This window comes from Sarcophilus harrisii, chromosome 3 (genome assembly GCF_902635505.1).
Source record: "Sarcophilus harrisii chromosome 3, mSarHar1.11, whole genome shotgun sequence".
NCBI classification, from domain to species: domain Eukaryota; kingdom Metazoa; phylum Chordata; class Mammalia; order Dasyuromorphia; family Dasyuridae; genus Sarcophilus; species Sarcophilus harrisii.
In genome coordinates, this window is record NC_045428.1 from 530,185,043 (window position 1) to 530,204,402 (window position 19,360).

A 19,360-nucleotide genomic window follows, 5' to 3' on the forward strand; every position below is an offset into this window, starting at 1 on the left:
TAGAACTGACTCGGCCCTCCACTTCTGTGCTTAGAGCCACAAGCTAAATTTTTGCAATTGTTTTGTATCTGCTCTTCTCTGTTTTTTATCTCTGGCAGAGAATTAGGTAATATATGACAGAGCTTCCATATGGCACTCATTCTTTTTCCCAATTCTAGTTCAGGTGTCCCTTAGGACTGCCCTGGTATTCTAAATTTGTTCCTTTTTCATCCCTGGGCACTGAAAATGTTCTTTCTTCCATCACTACTGCTGCTGCTGTCACTTCATTTCACATCTAATAAGCCCTCTATCTAGTGTTCACAGGCTTCTCTGTCTTTCTAAGCCACTCTAGGCTATTATAATGATTCATTTTTCCTGTCTTTCTCATTCAGTATTCAGTTTGACTCATTTTCTAGGCTGTTGTGGAAGAGTTGTAGAGGGACAACTAAGCAAGAATGCTGACTGTCACTTCACCATATTGACTCCCCAACCCTCAACCTTTTGCTGTCCAGTGATTTGCAAAGACATCTGCAGCTTCCTTCTACCCTGGAGGATTACCATCACGAGATATTCTTATATGATCTAAGAAAAATCTATATGTAAACTAAAAACTAGCATTTATATAACATTTTAAGGTTTGCAAAGTCCTTTACAAATATTATTGCATTTATTCTTACAGCAACCCTTGAGACAGAAGCTATTATTATCTCTATTTTACAAATGAGGAAATAGAGACATAAAAACATCAAAATAAGTTGTCTGGTGTCACATAGCTAATAAGTGTCAAGCTGGATTTAAACACAGGCCTTTCTGACTCTAAGCATTCACTGTGCCATTTGGCTAGCCAACTAATTCTGAAAGATTAGTTTTCAAGGATCTCTTCAATTATAAAATAACTTCTGAAAACATGAAGTATTCACTTTATAATCTCCATAAATCTCATAAGTCTTCATAAGTCTCCATAATCATGTTTGTGGAAAAGCATCTATTGTTTCCTAAGAAATGTCTATTCTTTTACATAGTCTTATATCTATGACAGGGTCAAGTAGTGACCCAGTGGATACAACACTGGACTTGGAAATCACAAAGACATTTTTATGAGTTCACATCTCAGACACTAATTAACTATGTGACCCAGGCAAGTCACTTAACCCTATTTGTCTCAGTTCCTCATCTATAAAATGAGCTGAAGAAGAAGGTGGCAAACTATTCCAGGATCTTTGCCAAAAAAAAAAAAACCCACATAGAGTCATAAAGAGTCAGACATGACTAACACAATTGAACAACAAGAAGAACATGTCCTTGAGATGATATGTTATGCTAGAAAGTACACTGGCTTTGTAGTCATAAGTCTGGTATTGAAACTTGGCTCTGCCACTTACTACTTTTATGGCATTATGTGGGCCATTTAATCCATTTGGACCTTAGTTTCCTTATTTGTAAAAACAAGCAGGTCAACTTGCTGATTCCTATGATTCTTTCCAATTATGAACCTTCGTAAGACACATCAAAAAATCCATTTTCTTTACTTTGTTAATACTTAGCCTGGGGCTCAGGCTAGTTTTCTGGAGGTCCTTCAGACTGGCCTTGGTCTCTGTGGTGGAAGCAGGAGGACAGGCCAGCCACCAGGGTGTTGTGAGATGGAGTAAATCTGTCTGCTTGAGTTTGTCCCAGCTTATATGCTCTGTTATAATTACATTATCATAGGTGTGAATCTTGTAGAACAGATGTCAATCTTGTAGAACTATATTAAGTACTTAGTACATATACTGAACTAGAAAACTATTAATCACCATGCTAAACTTGCTAACCATTGTTAATCAATTTCACTGACTTAGCACCTTGTAAGAACCCTTGTTTCAAGTACAGAGTTCTGTCCTATAACAACTACCAATTTAATAAAGACTTGATTCATTCTTTAAAACGATTCCAAAAGTGAAATAAATTATACACATCAGAAATATGAGCAGTAATTTGCATGTGTTTGGTCTCATTCTGTGAGTTCACTCCAATGCACTCTACTAGTGCAATTTATAGTCTTAAAGTCACCTAGGACACTGAGAATTAAATGATTTAACTAACTCATCTGTCAGTATATGTCAGAGATGAGATCTGAAGCCAGCTCTGTGAAACCTATTCTCTGTTTATTATACATTTTTGCTTTACTTGAATCATGCCTTGAAATGTTTATTAATTTGCCATGACAAAGATAAATTGTTTTTTAATAGAGTAAACTCTTCAATAATCATCGGGGTTTTTGTCATCATAATATATCAGATTTAAACACATATATTCTCTTTCCTTATCTGCTCATGTCGCTTACTATTTTAATGATTTCATGAATTTGGGGTAAAGAACTAAAAAAAAAAAAAGAAAGTTATATAATAAGTCTCAAGTTGCTCACTAACAAAATAATTTAAAATATCATTTCTTTCCAATGAAGATTTATTAAAATCTACTACAAACAATATCCATACCTAAATATTAACATATAGGCTTGGTTTAATGTTTGTTTTTTCCTTTATTATTCTTGTCCTTTATTAAATTGAACTTGAATAGATCCACAAAGAGTAAGGTAAAAATGGCATTTAAGTTTGTCATCCATATTTTCATTTCTGTCCATTTTGTCCAGATGACTCTGGTTTGGGAGTTGCAGGTATTGATTCATTCAACAAAAATTTAGAATACTTATTTTGGGCAAAGAAGACACAGTGCTAGTTCCTGATGGTATGAAGACAAAAATAAAGCAATTCATGCCTTGTTCCTAAGGGAAGAAGGAAGAAGCAAAGCACTAATAACTAAGTTGGGGGAGAGAGATTTGGGAGGAGACAATATTTAAATCATATTAAAAGGAGAAAAGGATACTTATATGAGGTCTCTTCCAGGCATTGAAAGTAATTTGTGCAAAAACAGTGAAGCAGAAGATGTAACATTGAGTTTAGGAAGCTAATTATCCTTTATGGTTAGAATGTGGAGCTAGTGCAAGGTAATAGTTTGAAACAGAACTGGAAAGGGAGAGGAGAGCCTTAAATGCTGGCCAGGCAGAGGGATTTGTATTTTCTCCTATAGGAAATGAGGATCCAGCCTAAGTTTTAGAGCATAGGAATGACATGGACAGACCTTTGCCTCAGGAAGATAATTTTTAAAACTAGATAGAAGCAGGATTGTAGAGGAGAGTGACAGGAAGTAAGGAGACCAGTTAGGAAGCTATCGAAGCTTCCAGTTAGAAGAAGGTTAGTGCCAGAGTTACAACAGTGGCTTGTTAGGAAGGAGAGAGGTGTGAAAAATATCATTAGGATAGGAGCAAAAAGACTTTGAGAATTGATTAGTTATGGGAAGTGAGGGAGAAGGGAAGAATCAAAACTGGTAGTAGTACCCTCAAAAAAATTAGAAGTGGTATTTTTAGAGGGTAGACACAGTGAATTCTGTTTAGTGCATGTTAAGTTTAAGATACCTACAAAACATCCAGAAAAAAATAGTAAGTAGTTGATGGTGATTGTTGTTGTTGAACTGTGTCCAAATCCCCAAGATCCCATTTGTAGTTTTCTTGATAAAGATTCTGGAGTAGTTTGCCATTTTCATTTCCAATGTATTTTTACAAATGAGGAATTGAGGCAAACAGGTAAATAAACTTGAACAGACAATGTCTAAAGCTAGATTTAAACTAGAAACTTCCTGGTTCCAAGCCTATTGTGGTACCTAGTTGCCCTGTAGTTGATGGTGAGAACTAGAATTCAGGAGAAAGATTGGAGCTAGATATATTAATAGAAATTATACTTGAAATCAAAGGAACTGATGAGATTGCCAAGAGAAAAAAATATATACAAGAGTGCTTAGGAGAGAGCCATGGGGAACACCAAGCCTAAGGGATAAAAATGGATGGTGATGTCCTCATTTCTGCAGCACACGTATTAAAATTGGAATGATACAGATTAGCATGGCCCTTGCACAAGGATGACATGCAAACTCATGAAGAATTCCATAATTTTAGTAATTCCCCAATTGACAAATGGTCAAAGGATATGAAGAGACAATTTTCAGGTAAAAAAAAAAAAATTAAAGCCATCTATAGTAATGTGGAAAAATGCTCTAAATCGCTATTGATTAGAGAAATGAAAATTAAAATAACTCTGATGCACCACCTCACACCTTTCAGATTGGTTAAGATGACAGAAAAGATAATGGCAAATGTTGGAGGGGATGTGGGAAAACTGGGACACTAATACACTGTTGGTGGAGTGGTAGAATGATCCAGCCATTCTGGAGAGCAATTTGGAACTATGGTGAAAGGGCTCTAAAACTGTCCATATCCTTTGACCCAGCAGTGCTAGTACTGGGTCTGTATCCCAAGGAAATCATAAAGGAGGGAAAAGTTCCCACATGTGCAAAAATATTTATAGCAGCTCTTTTTGTGGGAGCAAAGAAATGGAAAATGAGAAAATGCCCATCAATTGGAGAATGGCTGATTAAGTTGTGGTATATGAAGGTAATGAATTATTATTGTTCTAAAAAAATTACAAACAGGCTGATTTTACAAAGGCCTGGAAAGATTTACATGAACTGATGCTGAGTGAAACAAACAGAACCAAGAAGACATTGTACACAGTAATAGTGAGATTGTGTGATGATTAACTATGAAAGACTTGGCTCTTCTCAGTGCTTCAGTGATACAAGGTAATCTCAATAAATTCTGGATAGAAAACCCCATCTGCATCCAGAAAGAAAACTATGGAGATTGAATGTAAATCAAAATATATGCTATGTTCACTTCTTTTTTCCTGTTTTTTTTCTTTTACATGTTTTTCCCTTTTGTTCTGATTTTTCTCTCCTAATATAATTCATAAAGAAATATGTATTTTAAAAAGTTACTATACATTTATAGCCTGAAAAAAATAAAACAATTAATAAAAAATAAAGCATTAAAAATGGATCATGATATAACAAAGGTCAACAAAGGCAAGGGAGAAAAATCTGTCTAAGAGGAAAGTGTGGTCAACAGTATTAAAAGCTCCATAGAGGCCAAGGAAATAGTAGTTTCAGTAGAATTGTCAGGCAAAAGCCAGAATGCAAGGGATCAGGAAGGTAGGAAATGATGAGGAAGAATGCCAACAATTCTTACTTAGATTTTACAATGAACAGAAGAGATATAGTATAATGATTTTGAGTAGATGGCAAGGTAAAATGAAGGATTTTTTTAATGATGGAAGATTAGGTATGTTCTCTAAGCAATAAGATAGAACATATTAAATGTGAAAGAAACAGGAGGTAGCAATTTCTGGAAGAATAAAAAGAGAAGGAGACTGAGGATACAGGCAGAACAATTGATCTTAGGAGGAAGACATACCTTCCCTAGAGACTGGAATAAATAACGAAAGGCTGTTTAAAACTGCAGAAGAGTTTTAAAATTGAGGCAAGAGAAAGATGGAACTCACAATACATTGGCCTTTATTCTATAAGTAAAATAGTAGGTAAGGACATGGGAGCCTAAGGAAAGAAAAGAAAGTTTGGAATATCTCCTAAGGGGAATAATATAGCAAGCCAATCAAATCAATAAAAATTTACCATTCAGCAGCCAAAGCCTATTTGAGGTTAATTTGCCTGAATTTGTAGAGGATAAAGCTGTCACAGTAACATGACTTCCTCTAGCGGGAAGCAATAGAAGTAGAGAAGATTAATAGTAAGGACAATATAGGAATGAGTATTTATAAAGTGTGAATAATGGTAGGACAAGGGAGCAAGAAAATTAAAATGGACTCAAGAGGGTTTGGTTGAGCAAATAAGCTACAGGGTCAAAACCATAAGGACAGAAAAAGATAGCCAGAAAAGAGATGGTAGTCTAGGAGAGCATGGAGGAACTAGAGATTGTGGTTAGGGAGAATAATGGATTTAAGAAGAGGGAAGCATAGGTAAAGAAAGGAAAAGTGATTATCATTAAATAGAGGAAAATCAGAATTAAAAATCATAAAAGTGACATTTATGTCTAGGTAAAAGCTCTAAGGCGTGTTTTATCTGTGGGTGGTTGAGATTGAGCATAAAACTTGAGAAGATACAAGAACTGGGAGATCAAACTCTTTGCAGGGAAATTGAAGCTCCATGTATGAGAGAAAGCTTAAGGTTAAACAGAAAAACTGATCTAGTTGTTGGCTCTTTGAGAAAGGAGGGACAATAACCTGGAGACCAGCAAATCACAGCAACAAGGATTTGAATTAGATGATAATTGATGGATGAAGTGAACCTCAAAGAATGTCATGGTACCAAGCAGAGTCTGAGAGTGAGGACTGAGGACTTTGCCAACTCTTCTTTCTAACCCAGTATATCAGAGGATATGAGAAAAATGGGAACTACCTTAGAAAAGCATATGTCTCCCACAGAAAGAACCTGATTTTCAAGAGTGTGAAAAGAAAAGATTGAAGATAATGGAAAGTATTTCAATGATCACTCAGAGGGTTCCAAAGGTAGCAACCAATAGAATGGGATGACAGGAACTAGTTAGGACTAGTAGCATTGGACTAGAGGAGAACAGGAACATAAAGTAAATAAATTGAATGAGGAACAGAGGAAGAATAGGTATCTTCTCCATTTAAAAGAGAAAAGGGGGAGGGGAGAGAGTCAAATGATGTTGCAGCATATGCATTGTTAGGATGTCATCTTTTAAGACAGCACACTCTACTTGGATTTATATCTGGCAGCATGATGATTGGAATCAAAATTTAATTAATTATGCATATTAAACAACTGCAATCACACTTACCTAGAATAAGTAGAATGATACCTAGAATGACTGCTGGGATGCTTTGCGACTTTAGAATCCTGGATTAAAGAGGGTGTGCAGATGTTCCATTTTATTAACAGATTTATCAAGGAGGCTGTACTTAAAGTGCTCTTCGGATCTACTAGAAGTGCATTTTATGAAATTACACCTATTTTGCTGTCATATTTCTTGCACTGAAAAAGAGGAAAAAACTTTTCATTTTAGCTTTTCTGGGATTCCAACTGGCTGCCATGTAAAATCTGTAAATAATTATTCATTAACTTACTCTGCCTTTTACCATCTGCATAACCTTTGGAAAGTAGCTTATACCCCCTGGGTCTCAGAATCCTCATCTGAAAAATGAAGTCTGTTTACTAGTTGATTGTAAAATTCCCTTCTAGCTCTCTATATTTTCCTGATTCCTAAAGATTTTCCTTATCCTTCATCTGCTAGTTTTCTCTGAACCAGCAAATTACTCTTTTTACTTTGTATTGTGTGTGTGTGTATATATATGTATATATATAGATATATACGTATGTATATATATAGATATATATATACATACGTATATATCTATATATATACATATATATATAGAAGGTAGGTAATGCAATGGATATAGCTCTGGGCCTGGAGTAAGAAAGACACATCTTCCTGAATTCAAATCTGGTCTCAGACACTAATTGTGTGACCCTGTAAAAGTCACTTCCCTCTACCTCAGTTCCTCATCTATAAAATGAACGGGAGAAAGAAGTGGCAAAGCACTCCAGTATCTTTGCCAAGAAAACCCCAAATGGTATCATGAAGAGTTAGACTGAAAGGCCTCAACAACAGCAACAGCAATTTTATTTATACTTTCTGTGTACATATTGTTTATGAAGAGGGTAATATTGTTTCAAATAGGGATTGTTTCATGTATTGCTTTTGTATCTCCAGCACTTACCACAGAGGCTGCTACATTGTAGATGCTTAATAAATGCTTATTAATTGATAGATGAATTATAACCTGTTTCTCTTCTCCATTGTATAAAACTGCAAACATTAAGGGTGTCTTTGTTACAGAATTATAGTGGCAGAATCTTGGCCTATTCTATGATCAAACCTAAATGCCCCATACTGGGTGCATTGTTTCTAAATAAACTTCATCAAAGATTTCAGAAACTTTAATACTGAATTAATGAGATTCCCAGGTGCTTTTCTAAAATTCCACAACATATTTGTTCTGTTACATGAATGTTATTTGTATTGGCAAATGGCCATTGTGTGGACTTAAAATGAAGCATTAAAAAGAGATTTGGGCAGATGGAAAACTAGTGTTTAGGTGGGCACAAGTATCTGATTTGAAAATCATTCTTCCTAACTCCAAACTCCCAATTGACATTGATGTTTAGAAATGCAGATCAAGTTGTTGATCATTAGAATACATGTTTTGCAAATACCTCACTTAATCAGTATATCAAAGTAAAATCAAAGGTTCATTCTAAATCTCAGAGAAGAAAACTCATCTTTTTACACAGGCATTTGGTCAGAAGGACAGAAGAACAGGAATCCTGTAATTGTATTCATTTTTTCTATTCTCCCAGCTTGACTTGTTTACAAACAAGATGGAAAGTAGGAAGGGTATTCTTTAGTTTTAAGATTATATATTTTCTTCTCAGGGCATGTTGTTCAGTCATTTTAATTATGTCATATTCTCCATGATCCCATTTGGGGTTCTCTTGGCAAAGATGCTGTAATGGCTTACCATTTCTTCTAGACCATGGTCTTCTAGACCATTTTATAGATAAGGAAACTGAGGCAAACAGGGTGAATTGACTAAGTGTCTAAAGCCAGATTTGAACTTAGAAGATGAGTCTTTCAGCCTCCAGGTCCAGCACTCTATCCACTGCTCAACCTAGCTGTCCTTATCAGTACCTAAGAACCCACACAATATTAAGCTCTCTAAAAAAGAATGAGAGCTGGTAGAAGGTAGTAACACTTCCACCTTATCACAAACATAAGAGATTATCTTGCATTAAAGAACATTTATCAGCTTAATTTGAAACTATGAAATAGGAGAGGAAGACAAATAGGATTCAATTACCCCCAGCTGTTACTTCTTTCTTGTAATTATTGTATTTATTTTGAGATTTACAGCTGTATGAAAGAAAATTAGGAAATGAAATCCTGAAATGCTTTTTCAGCCCCTAGATGTAATGATTAGGTTGTGATTAATAAGTTTCATATACTAAATGCCTAAGATAATGAACTCTATCTTCACTTTACTGTTGATGCTTGTTTCAGAATCTACAGTTATCTGATCCACTTTAAGAAAGACTCAACAACTTCAGCGTTGATGATTTCACCCTCCATGGAAATTACCAGCCCCACTACATCCAGTACAACTGTAAAAGCAGTAAATAATAACAGCTCTGCATCAAAGCATTTGACCAGAGATGGCTGATGAAGATGATTTTGAGGGAGGGGAAGAGAGCCAGGAAGGCAAGAAATCAACTTGGTGACATATGCACCATATAGCACACAGAGAGGCAAACTTCCTCCACTAATGAAGATTGGCCATCTATTAATCACCAGTATATATTTATTAAGGGCCTATTATGTGCTAGGCACTGTATTAAGACTTGAGGATATAAAGAAAGGCAAAATATAGTCCCTGTTCTCAAAGAGCTCACAATCTAATGTGTGTGAAGGGAGAAAGGAGTATATATACTATGTATAAACAAGCTATACACAAGATAAATAGAAGATTTTCTCATAGGGAAGGCACTGTTTAAGGAACTCTGGAGACAGTCTCCTGTAGAAGGTGGAATTCTAACTTAGACTTACAAGAAGATGAAGTGGAAAGAAAGAGGAAATGGATTCTAGATATGGAGAACAAGAGAAAATGCTGAGTGGGGAGATATGAAGGAGAGTAAGGTAGAAGAATAGGAAGATAGGAAGGAACCAGGTTATAAAGGGCTTTAGAGGCCAGAGTATTTCATATTTGATCTCAGAGATAACAGGATGCCACTTGAGTTTACTGAATGGGGAATGACATAGTCAGAACTACACTTTAAGAAAACCACTTTGGCTGAGAACTAAATTGGATTAGTGTGGAAAAAAATTTATCCAGAAAATATTTATTAAGTATCAACAGTATGTGAGTCAGTAGGAATAAAAAAAGTCAGAGGCAAATATAGCTCACAACAGAATTCATGAAAATTATCAATAGCCATGTAGCAATATTCTCCCAGAAACAGTATAACCTCAGTTATATGTTTTCAGTCATGCTGGGAGAAAGCTCTCAGAAAGTGTCACTTTTAGTGTGGCTTCTCATCATACTCTTTCCTACTGAAGCCCTTTAATGAGTCAACAGGAGATAGCCGTCCCTGCTGTCTCAGGCTTTCTCTGCCTACAATTCCCCACAGAAGGAGCTCAACATGTTCTTCAAAGTTCCAAGCCAGTGGTATATCAGGAATGAGGTTCCTTAGCTCAATATCCCCTTCAGAAGTCCAACTTGTAAATTTTGAACAGAAGTATTTAACCTGGTTTGTGTGGTGGACCCCTTTACCATCTAGTGAATTCAATGGACTCCTTGTCAGAATAATGTTTTTAGATATCTAAAATAAAATACATAGGACTACAAAGGAAACCAACTATATTAAAGTTATCAAAATATTTTTAAAAGCTTACAACCCTCATATTAGGGTATACCATAGAGCTCCCTCATTTGAACATTGATACCCAATTTCTGTGTCCAGCTGTAATTCCAAGCAAATGATAATAATAATAATGGATTTCATTCCAGATTGCTTCCTTCTCACTGTTTCTGCTGTGCTCTAGAATCAAAGAATCTTGCCTATTTATCCATCCCCAGGTAGAATGAGGGTGAATTTCACATACCTGCTGATTTTTCTAATCCTAGCTCTGGGCTGCATAGCTTTTGGTCTTTAACACAAGTCTAGAGCAGAGTTTCTTACCCTCTTTTCTGACAATCTGATGAATCCATCTCATAATAACGTTTTTTAAACAATTGAAGGAACTCCTAAATTTCAGTTAGAGTTTAGTGAAAATAAAAATGCATTTTTTTTCTATCCAAATTCATGGACCCAGTGAAATTTACCATGGACTCCAAGAACCACTGCTTTAGAGACTGGTCAGATTTATCCTCCCCCATTACCAATTGTTCTTTCAAGCCAAGCAATTCCCTCTTGGAATATCTGAGTAGGATTAGTCAAATTATTCACTGGTTTTTCCTCATATAACAGATTAGTTGAATGGAACTAAGTGGAAACCAAGCATTACCCTGCCATTGTTATTTTCCAAAAGGGAGAAAATTTTATTCTCATTACAATTTCTCTCTAATTTCTCCCCAAATATCCAGGTTTGGTTTGGTTTCCACCAGGTACCTTAAGGGTGAACCCATAATTCATATCTAGAAAACCCTAGAAAAGTTCTTCACAGTGCTAAATTACTATCAAGCAGTAGTAAGTATTAAAAAAGAGAGATGTATTCTTTTTTTTTCTTTCTTTCTTTCTTTCTTTCTTTCTTTCTTTCTTTCTTTCTTTCTTTCTTTCTTTCTTTTTTTGCTGAGGCAATTGGAGTTAAGGGACTTGCCCAGAGTCACACAGCTAGGAAGTGTTAAGTGTCTGAGATCACATTTGAACTCAATTCTCCCTGACTTCAGGGCTGGTGCTCTATCTACTGTGCCACCTAGCGGCCCAAGAGATGTATATTTATCAGAGATCTTTTTCACTGACAGATGATGTATGTCTAAGGCAGAATCTAAACGAAAAAGCATTCCTTAAAGAAGGTAAGGTTCTATAGTTACTTCTGTTTGAAGTATGACTTTATATTAATTGTATTAGGCCATAAAATACTACGGAGCCTACTATATGAGATCCATGACCACGTAAAAGAGTCTAACAATTTACACAGGAAAAACAAAATAGATGAAGAATGCTGGTAGAGGACCTCTGTTTTCTTAGTATTGATTGTCAGGTTAAAATTAGCATAAGCAGTAGAAAATTGATCCATCCTCTGTTATATCTCAACCTCACAGGGTATATTGAGTATACAACCATTTGCAAATAAAAAGTCAAGCACCACACTGGCTTTGGCTTTTTGGCTTCACTTTGGCAGTTGCTGACCTCGATGACAAATTTCATTCTTATTAAGGCATCTGACATGGTAAAAACATCATACTCAAAAGCATGGGAGCAAGCACACTGCCCTGCTTGAACATTATCCTTTATCCAGAACCTGTGCAAACATGCCATCATGAAACTGATATGCAATACTGATGAAATTCTCTATAGAATATAGAATATATATCAATTAGGAAGATAGAAAGGCACCTGGTTATAAAGGGCTTTAGAGGCCAGCATATTTCATATTTGATCCCAGAAACAACAGCATGCCACTTGAGTTTCCTGAATGGGGAATTATATGGTCAGAACTACACTTTAAGAAAACCATTTTGGCAGAAAAGTAGAAGAAAAGAGAAGAGGGAAGAACAGAGGGGAGGAGAGGAGAGAAAAGAGGAGAAGAAAAGAGAGAAGGGAAAGGGAAGATAAGAGATTAGAAAATAGGGAAAGAGGGAATAAGAAAAGATTTTGCCTATGCATGTACTTAGGGGGAAAGGAAATTAGTTGTCAGTGAGGGACAATTTTGAATCCAACCAATTTTATTGGTACCCTAAAAAACTCTACTCTTCCTCCTCTGTGCTGCTAGTTCCAACCCCACCCTTTCATTCATATCTAACAATAACTCAGAATTTCCTAGAGCACGAACCAACATTTCTATTACTTGGCACCAATCACTGATTTAAGGACAAAATTTTAATTTGAGACTTTTCCTTTTCCTTGTGCTTTAAGGATTGAGAATGATTTCTAGGAATTGTTAAGGACCATGACTAAGTGAAGGGGCAGATCAATTCTCCGAGAGCCTCCACCGCTGTGGATCATAACACTTGAAGGAGTTACAAAGCAGCCTTTGCAGATGTTCTTTGTGGATTGGAAATGCAATAAATTGGAGGCAAGAGGGAAGAGAAAATAGGTCAGAAAATGCAACTCTTTGTATCATCGTCATCCTCTCACATGAAGAGATCCATTGTACAGGTTAGACCTCAGCAGCCACGATAGGTGGTTCCCGTATCACAACAGGGAATACCAAAAGTCAAAAATGAGGAAACATTGATATTAAGTGACTAAATGATCCTTTAGCTCTCTTCATACCTTGTCTCTTTTTGGCAATAGCAAATAATTTTAAAAGTCAACTCAGTAATATTGATTTATGGATAAAGCCCTCTGAAGTCATAGATCCCAATGCTATTCCTTTGAATATACTTTCTCTAATTTCCTGAAATGTTCTCTCCCTTTACTTTTGCCTTATATAATCCTTAAATTAAGTGTCACTTCTTGTAGAAGGCTTTGATCTTCTCTCTATCATAATTACTCTTCTCTGACCCCAAAATTATTTTACATGCACTTTCTCTTGATTTGTATATATTTGTCTATGTACATATCACCTTTAGAACAGTAGATAGCAAACTCCACAAAAGAAAACATTGTTTGATTTAAATGCTTGTATCCTTAGTACCATCAATATGCCTGGCATACAATGTTGGTTGAAGTCAGTCTTGTTACCAGTCCCTTCTACTTCAAGGATCACAATGGTGATACCAGTAACAAGCAAGAGGGGTTTACTGACAGCCAGAAATGGTTATGGGAGTACCCAATCAAGATTCCTTTAACAGAATTTTGTCTGAATCTGACACCTCTGCAGATCTGTCTGAAAAGTGGTCTGTAAAAAGACATAAGGAGACCTCCTACCTATAATAGTCCTAGTTTCAATCAATCCTTATTAAAAATTTATCAGATTTTTCAAAAGTCTTACTTCTTTGCAAATTCCAAGATAGAAAGTGATCTTTTATAAAGAACTACTTATCTTTGTGTTCATAAAACCTTTCACATTGTAGCCACTTAATAGATTCTTGTTGAATCAAAATTTCACAGGTAATAATAATATATTATTATAATTATATGTTATACATATATAATCATAAGCTTCTCTTTAAGCCAGATTTGGATTATCTCTTTCTTTTTTCTCCCCTTGCTCACCTTAGAGATATCCAAATTGAAAGCTACAATAATTTACCCATATTAAATCTGGACATTCAATATATTTTTTGATTGAGGTCAGAATCTCAGATATGAAAAATGTAGGGAGAGAAAATTCATGAAACTGTTCCATCATAGTATGGTAAAAAGGATTTGAACATGCCTCAACCTCATCTTATAAACTCAAGTAAATTGAAAGGATTACATTCAGCAGCCGTTCTCTGTGATTTCTGAAACAACTTCCTTTTCCTTCTAATAGTGAATCTAATAGCCTTGCAGAAATGGAAACAAAGTTATGTCAAGAATTTGCAATGACTGAGTGGGTAACAGGCAAATGTAAAGACAAATACATCAAGGTCTTGGATTTGTAGGATTTGCTACAGAAAAAATAAATGATGAAACTATTTTCTGTAGCGTAAAAAATGGATGCTGCTCATTAAATAGGTTTCATTTTCAAAAAATGTGCTGCCTGTACAAACATGTTAAAGGCACCAAAACAGTGCTTTTATTATAATCATTTCAAAATTAAAGCTCCTCTTTAAATTCTACCCCTAATCAAAATTAATAACATGTCACTGTGTGAAGCATGAAGTGTCTAAGGAAATTATAGTTTGATTTCACCATGTGAAAGTGTTGCCAATTGATTCTGAGACTGTTCCAACAATCCCATGGTTTCCTTTTATAGTATTATTTACTGCTTTGTCATTTTCCGGATTTCACTGGCCAGTGATGTTTTAGTTTAACCAATATGAAATGAAAGCTATTTGTATATTCTGGGAATGGGAGGAACTGAGATTGATTAAGCAATATTTTAAAGGAAATATGGAAAGGAAGATGAAAACTATTCCAACACCAAGATAAAAACTCACAGTTCATAGATGATGGGTCAAAATCATTATGAATTTGTCCCCAATTCCCCTTGGAGGAATCAAATTAGGTGGTTGCTATCATCCATTTCTCGGGACTTACTGCTAGTGTTTTCAACTTGAAAACTAGTTCTCAGCTGTCTACAAATACAGTACAGATGATGATAAGTTACCTATTATGCAGTAAAGAAAGATAGAGCTCATATTTTCCAACTATTTTGTTTCCCTAGCAATACTTTAATTCTAAAGAAACCATGGACCCAGGAATAATATGAACACAATTACAAAACACTTTTCACACAAATAAAGTCGGATCTAAACGTTTGGAAATTTTTCAATTGCTCATTGGTAGGCCAAGCTAATATAATAAAATGACAATTCTACCTAAATTGTTCAGTATCATACCAATAAAACTGCCAAAATTGTTTTATAGAGGTAGAAAAAATAATAACAAAATTCATCTGGAAGAACAAAAGGTCAAGAATATCAATGGAACTAATGGGATAAAAAATAGAAAGGATGATGATCTAGGAGTACCATACCTAAAACTCTATTATAAAGCCACAATCATCAAACATATATGGTACTAGATAAAAAAAATAGACACATGACACAATAATCAATGAGTATAGTAATAAAGTGTTTTATAAACCCCTGCTTCTGGTATAAGAACTTACTATTTCACAATAATTGTTAGGAAACCTGGAAAATAATGACAAAAACTTGCCATAGACCTATATCTCACATCCTATACCAGAATAAAGTCAAAGTAGATCTATGATTTAGGCATAAAGGATGATACTACAAGCAAAATGGAAAAAACAATCATAAAGGAGGGGAAAGGAACCAAATATATAAAATATTTGAAGCAACTCTTTTTATGGTGGCAAAGAATTGGAAAATGAGTAGATGCCCATTAATTGGGGGGTGGGGTGGCTGAATAAGTTACAGTATATGAACGTAATGGAATATCATTGTTCTATAAAAAATTATGAATAGGCTGATTTTAGAAAGCCTGGAAAGATTTACATGAATTGATGTAAGTGAAGCAAGCAGAATCAGGAAAGCATTGTACACAGCAACAAGATTGTATGATGATTAACTTGGTTCTTCTCAGCAATTCAGTGATCCAAAGAAATCCCAATAAACTTTGGATGGAAAATATCATTTGCATTCAGGGAAAGAGGTATAGAGACTGAAGTAAATCAACACATACTATGTTCCCTTTTTTCTTTTTCTTGTTTTTTTTTCTTCTCATGGTTTTTCCCTTTTATTCTGACGTTTCTCTCCCAACATGATCCATAAGGAAACATGTAAAAGAAAATGAATGTACATGTATAACTCTCCCAAAAATGTTTTATGTGCAATTGGGAAAAATTAAAATAAAAGAAATCAAGGACTCCAGGTTTATTTAGTCTAATTCCCCTCTTGTAGCATTATAGGATCATAGATTTTGAATGAGACGGGAATCTTAAAAGTCTAGGCTAATTCCCTCCTTTATGGATGAGAAAGGTTAAGTTATTTTCCCAAGATCACACAGCTAATAGCAGAGCTGGGATTTCAACTCAACTTTTTCAATCCTAATGCCCTTTCTGTTAAAATCATATTTATCAGAATAAATCTATCTTAATGAAACCACATACTCCAATATGGAGAGAAATGGTTTGTGTCTTATGTATTATAAAAAGTGACAAAAAACACTGCTTGATAAATGGCAATAATTATAATTGTTACATAATTATAACATTTCAAGGACCTTGAATTTTTCATTAGTATGAGTGCTTTTTCCACTACTGATCATAATTTGCTCCATGCCTTATTGAAAGAACTTCATATATTGCTGCATCCAGGCAATCCATTGTATTAGTATGTATTAGTATATTTCCAAATCTGGAAAGTAGTCTTTTACTTGACTCTGTTTCAGAAGGTAGGATCCAATAGAATTCAATGTTGCAATCCAATTCAGTTCAGCAAGCATTTATTAAGTGCCTAATATGTGTAAGGATACTGTGCTAGGCATTGTGAATACAAAGACAGAATGAAAAACAGTCTCTTTACTCAAGGAGCACATAAAGCATGTAAACAAATAAGCAACTGATTATTTGAATAAGCAAAGAATACAGGCAACTAAGGGAATCAAGAAAGGTTTCCTATTGGAGGTGGACATGGAAGAAAGCAGGAGGAGGAAGAGGAGGAGGAGGAGGAGGAGGAATTCTGAAGGAAGAAGGGAGTGCTTTTAAAGCATGGGGGATGGTCTGTGCAAAGGCACAGAGACAAGAGATGGAGTGCCAAATCCAGCAAAAGCACACAGGCCAGTTTGGCTGAAATGTAGACTGCAGGAGAGGAATTGTATGAAATTAATTGGGAAATATAATCTGGCAGCCAATTATGGAGTTTTAAATGCCAACTCTGTATCTTTGTCTCTTATCTGAGAGGCCACAGGAAGCCACTGCAGATTCTTGAGAATAAGAATCACATAATCAGAACTAAATTCAGGGGTCCTCAAACTATGGCCCGTGGGCCAGATGCGGCAGCTTAGGATGTTTATCCCCCTCACCCAGGGCTATGAAGTTTCTTTATTTAAAGGCCCACAAAACAAAGTTTTTGTTTTTACTATAGTCCGGCCCTCCAACAGTCTGAGGGACAGTGAACTGGCCCCCTATTTAAAATGTTTGAGAACCCCTGGGAGAATAGATCATGGAAGAAAACAGGATATCAGGAGTTCAAATAGGAAGCAATTGCAATAGTCTAGGATAAAAAGTAATCAGAGTCAGAACTAAGGTGGTGGGTTTGTGGATAGAAAAAAAAGGAGAGATATAAGATATATTGTGAAAATAAAACTGACAAATCTTGACTATAAGATATTGAAAGATAAAAGAGAAAACTTCCAGGTCATGTGACCAACAAGATCAAGGACTAGACTTTTTCTTCAGCTCTTACAACTTCTTAATCTCTCCAGAAAAGATCTGTGCCAGAGATAAAGCAATTTCAGCAGCCTTCACAGTCTATCACATAAAGAACTCAAACAATGTAAAAAGTCCATAAACTAACAGCAAAGGAAGCTTACTTACCATGTTTCCCTCAGCAAGGGATATATGGGCATTCTAAGAGAAGCAGTACCTCTGGTGTGAGGACTGCTGAACCCTTTTCAAGGTCATTTATTCACTTTTTTTGGTAAGGCAATTGGGGTTAAATGACTTGCTCATATCACACAGTTAGGAAGTCTCTGAGGCTGAATATGAACTCAATCCTCCTGACTTCAGGTGCTCTATCTACTGTGCTTTCTAGCTATCCCTGGTGTCCACCTTTCTTTTATTTTTTACTTGTCACTTTAAGAAGCTGTAACATGTGCAGTGGTCACACCCTCCATAAAACAGTCTTGGCAGAGGGGCTCAACTAAGTTAAGTGTAACTGATAGGCTTTAAACCCACTAGTGAGTTAGGGGAAATGTCTTTGCCAACCACGTGAAGATCTTCCCCAACAGAATGTGCAGATAACAATTTATCTATGAAGGCAACTGAAGCAGATGCTGTGGAGCCAGTAGAGTGTGGTCAGGTATCAAAAATGTCAAGATCATCCATCACATCCTGAGTTCCTGGAGGCAACTGACACTCAGAAGAGGAGCAGACCCAGGGAAGAATTTTTTCAAAGAAAATTCAAAGCAAATCAGGAAAATATGACCAAGACAGGGACAAATATCAATAATAAATTGTATATTCAGGTATATAGGAAGAATTCCACCATGGGACAATATGCTTTTTATCACTTGCAGGAATTGATACTTCTATAAGAGTGAAGCACAATAGTTAAGGGACCAAGATCTACTTAACAATAATAGAAATTATTTAGAAGAGAAAATCTAAAATAGGTACCCTAAAATCTTTAATTCCATGATGGATATAGCTGATAAAGGACTTGATGAGTATAAGGATCATGGAATAAAAGAACAAAAGGGAAAGGGAAAGTAAATAATGAAGAGAGTAAGAGAAAGAAAAAAGCACTAAAAATGAAATCTTAATAATGAATAAAACAAATTGAAGAAAAGAAAAGGGAATTCTATTTGACTACTTAATGGAGAGGAGAAAAGAGGGAAAGATTAAATAACTAGATAAAATAGTAAGCAAACCTCCAAAATCATTTAAAAGGATAACAAACATGAATGTTAGGGGGAGGAGGGAAGGGAATTTGAACATGAAAGGAGAAAGACCAGTTGAAACAGTACCCCACTAACATAGATTAAACTAGAACAAGTGAAGAGATATAATACTATATTTATAGAATGTAAAGAGGAAAGTCTTAATTGGGGGAACTATATTGCAGAGAAATAGAGGAAAATATAAGCCTAGCTTTCATAACTTTAAATGACAATGAATTAAGCAATACAATAAGATTAAAAAGTAATGACTAAATAAAGAAAAAACTCCATAATATGTTTCTTACATGAAATACATTTAAAAGCAAGCACATAGACATAATAAGAATGAGAGGATGGAAGAAAATTTACCATGCATCCTATGAATCCAAAAATGCAGAAATCAAAATTATTCCGAAACAAATATTTAAAACAAAAACAAAGAAACTGCATTTTGATGAAAAGAAACATAGATAATTTTGCTAAAGAGAACTATAGACAACAAATCAATATCAATGTTTGATAAAAGAGA

The 19,360-nt window shown here is 35.3% G+C and overlaps 1 non-coding gene across 1 annotated transcript; it reads left to right on the top strand.

Annotated features, from left to right (window-relative positions):
- The first annotated feature begins 3,866 nt into the window (after window positions 1-3,866).
- LOC111719837 lies at window positions 3,867-3,968 on the top strand. Its single transcript, XR_002769795.1, has one exon. It is a non-coding gene; the product is annotated as a U6 spliceosomal RNA (small nuclear RNA).
- Window positions 3,969-19,360: the final 15,392 nt, after the last annotated feature.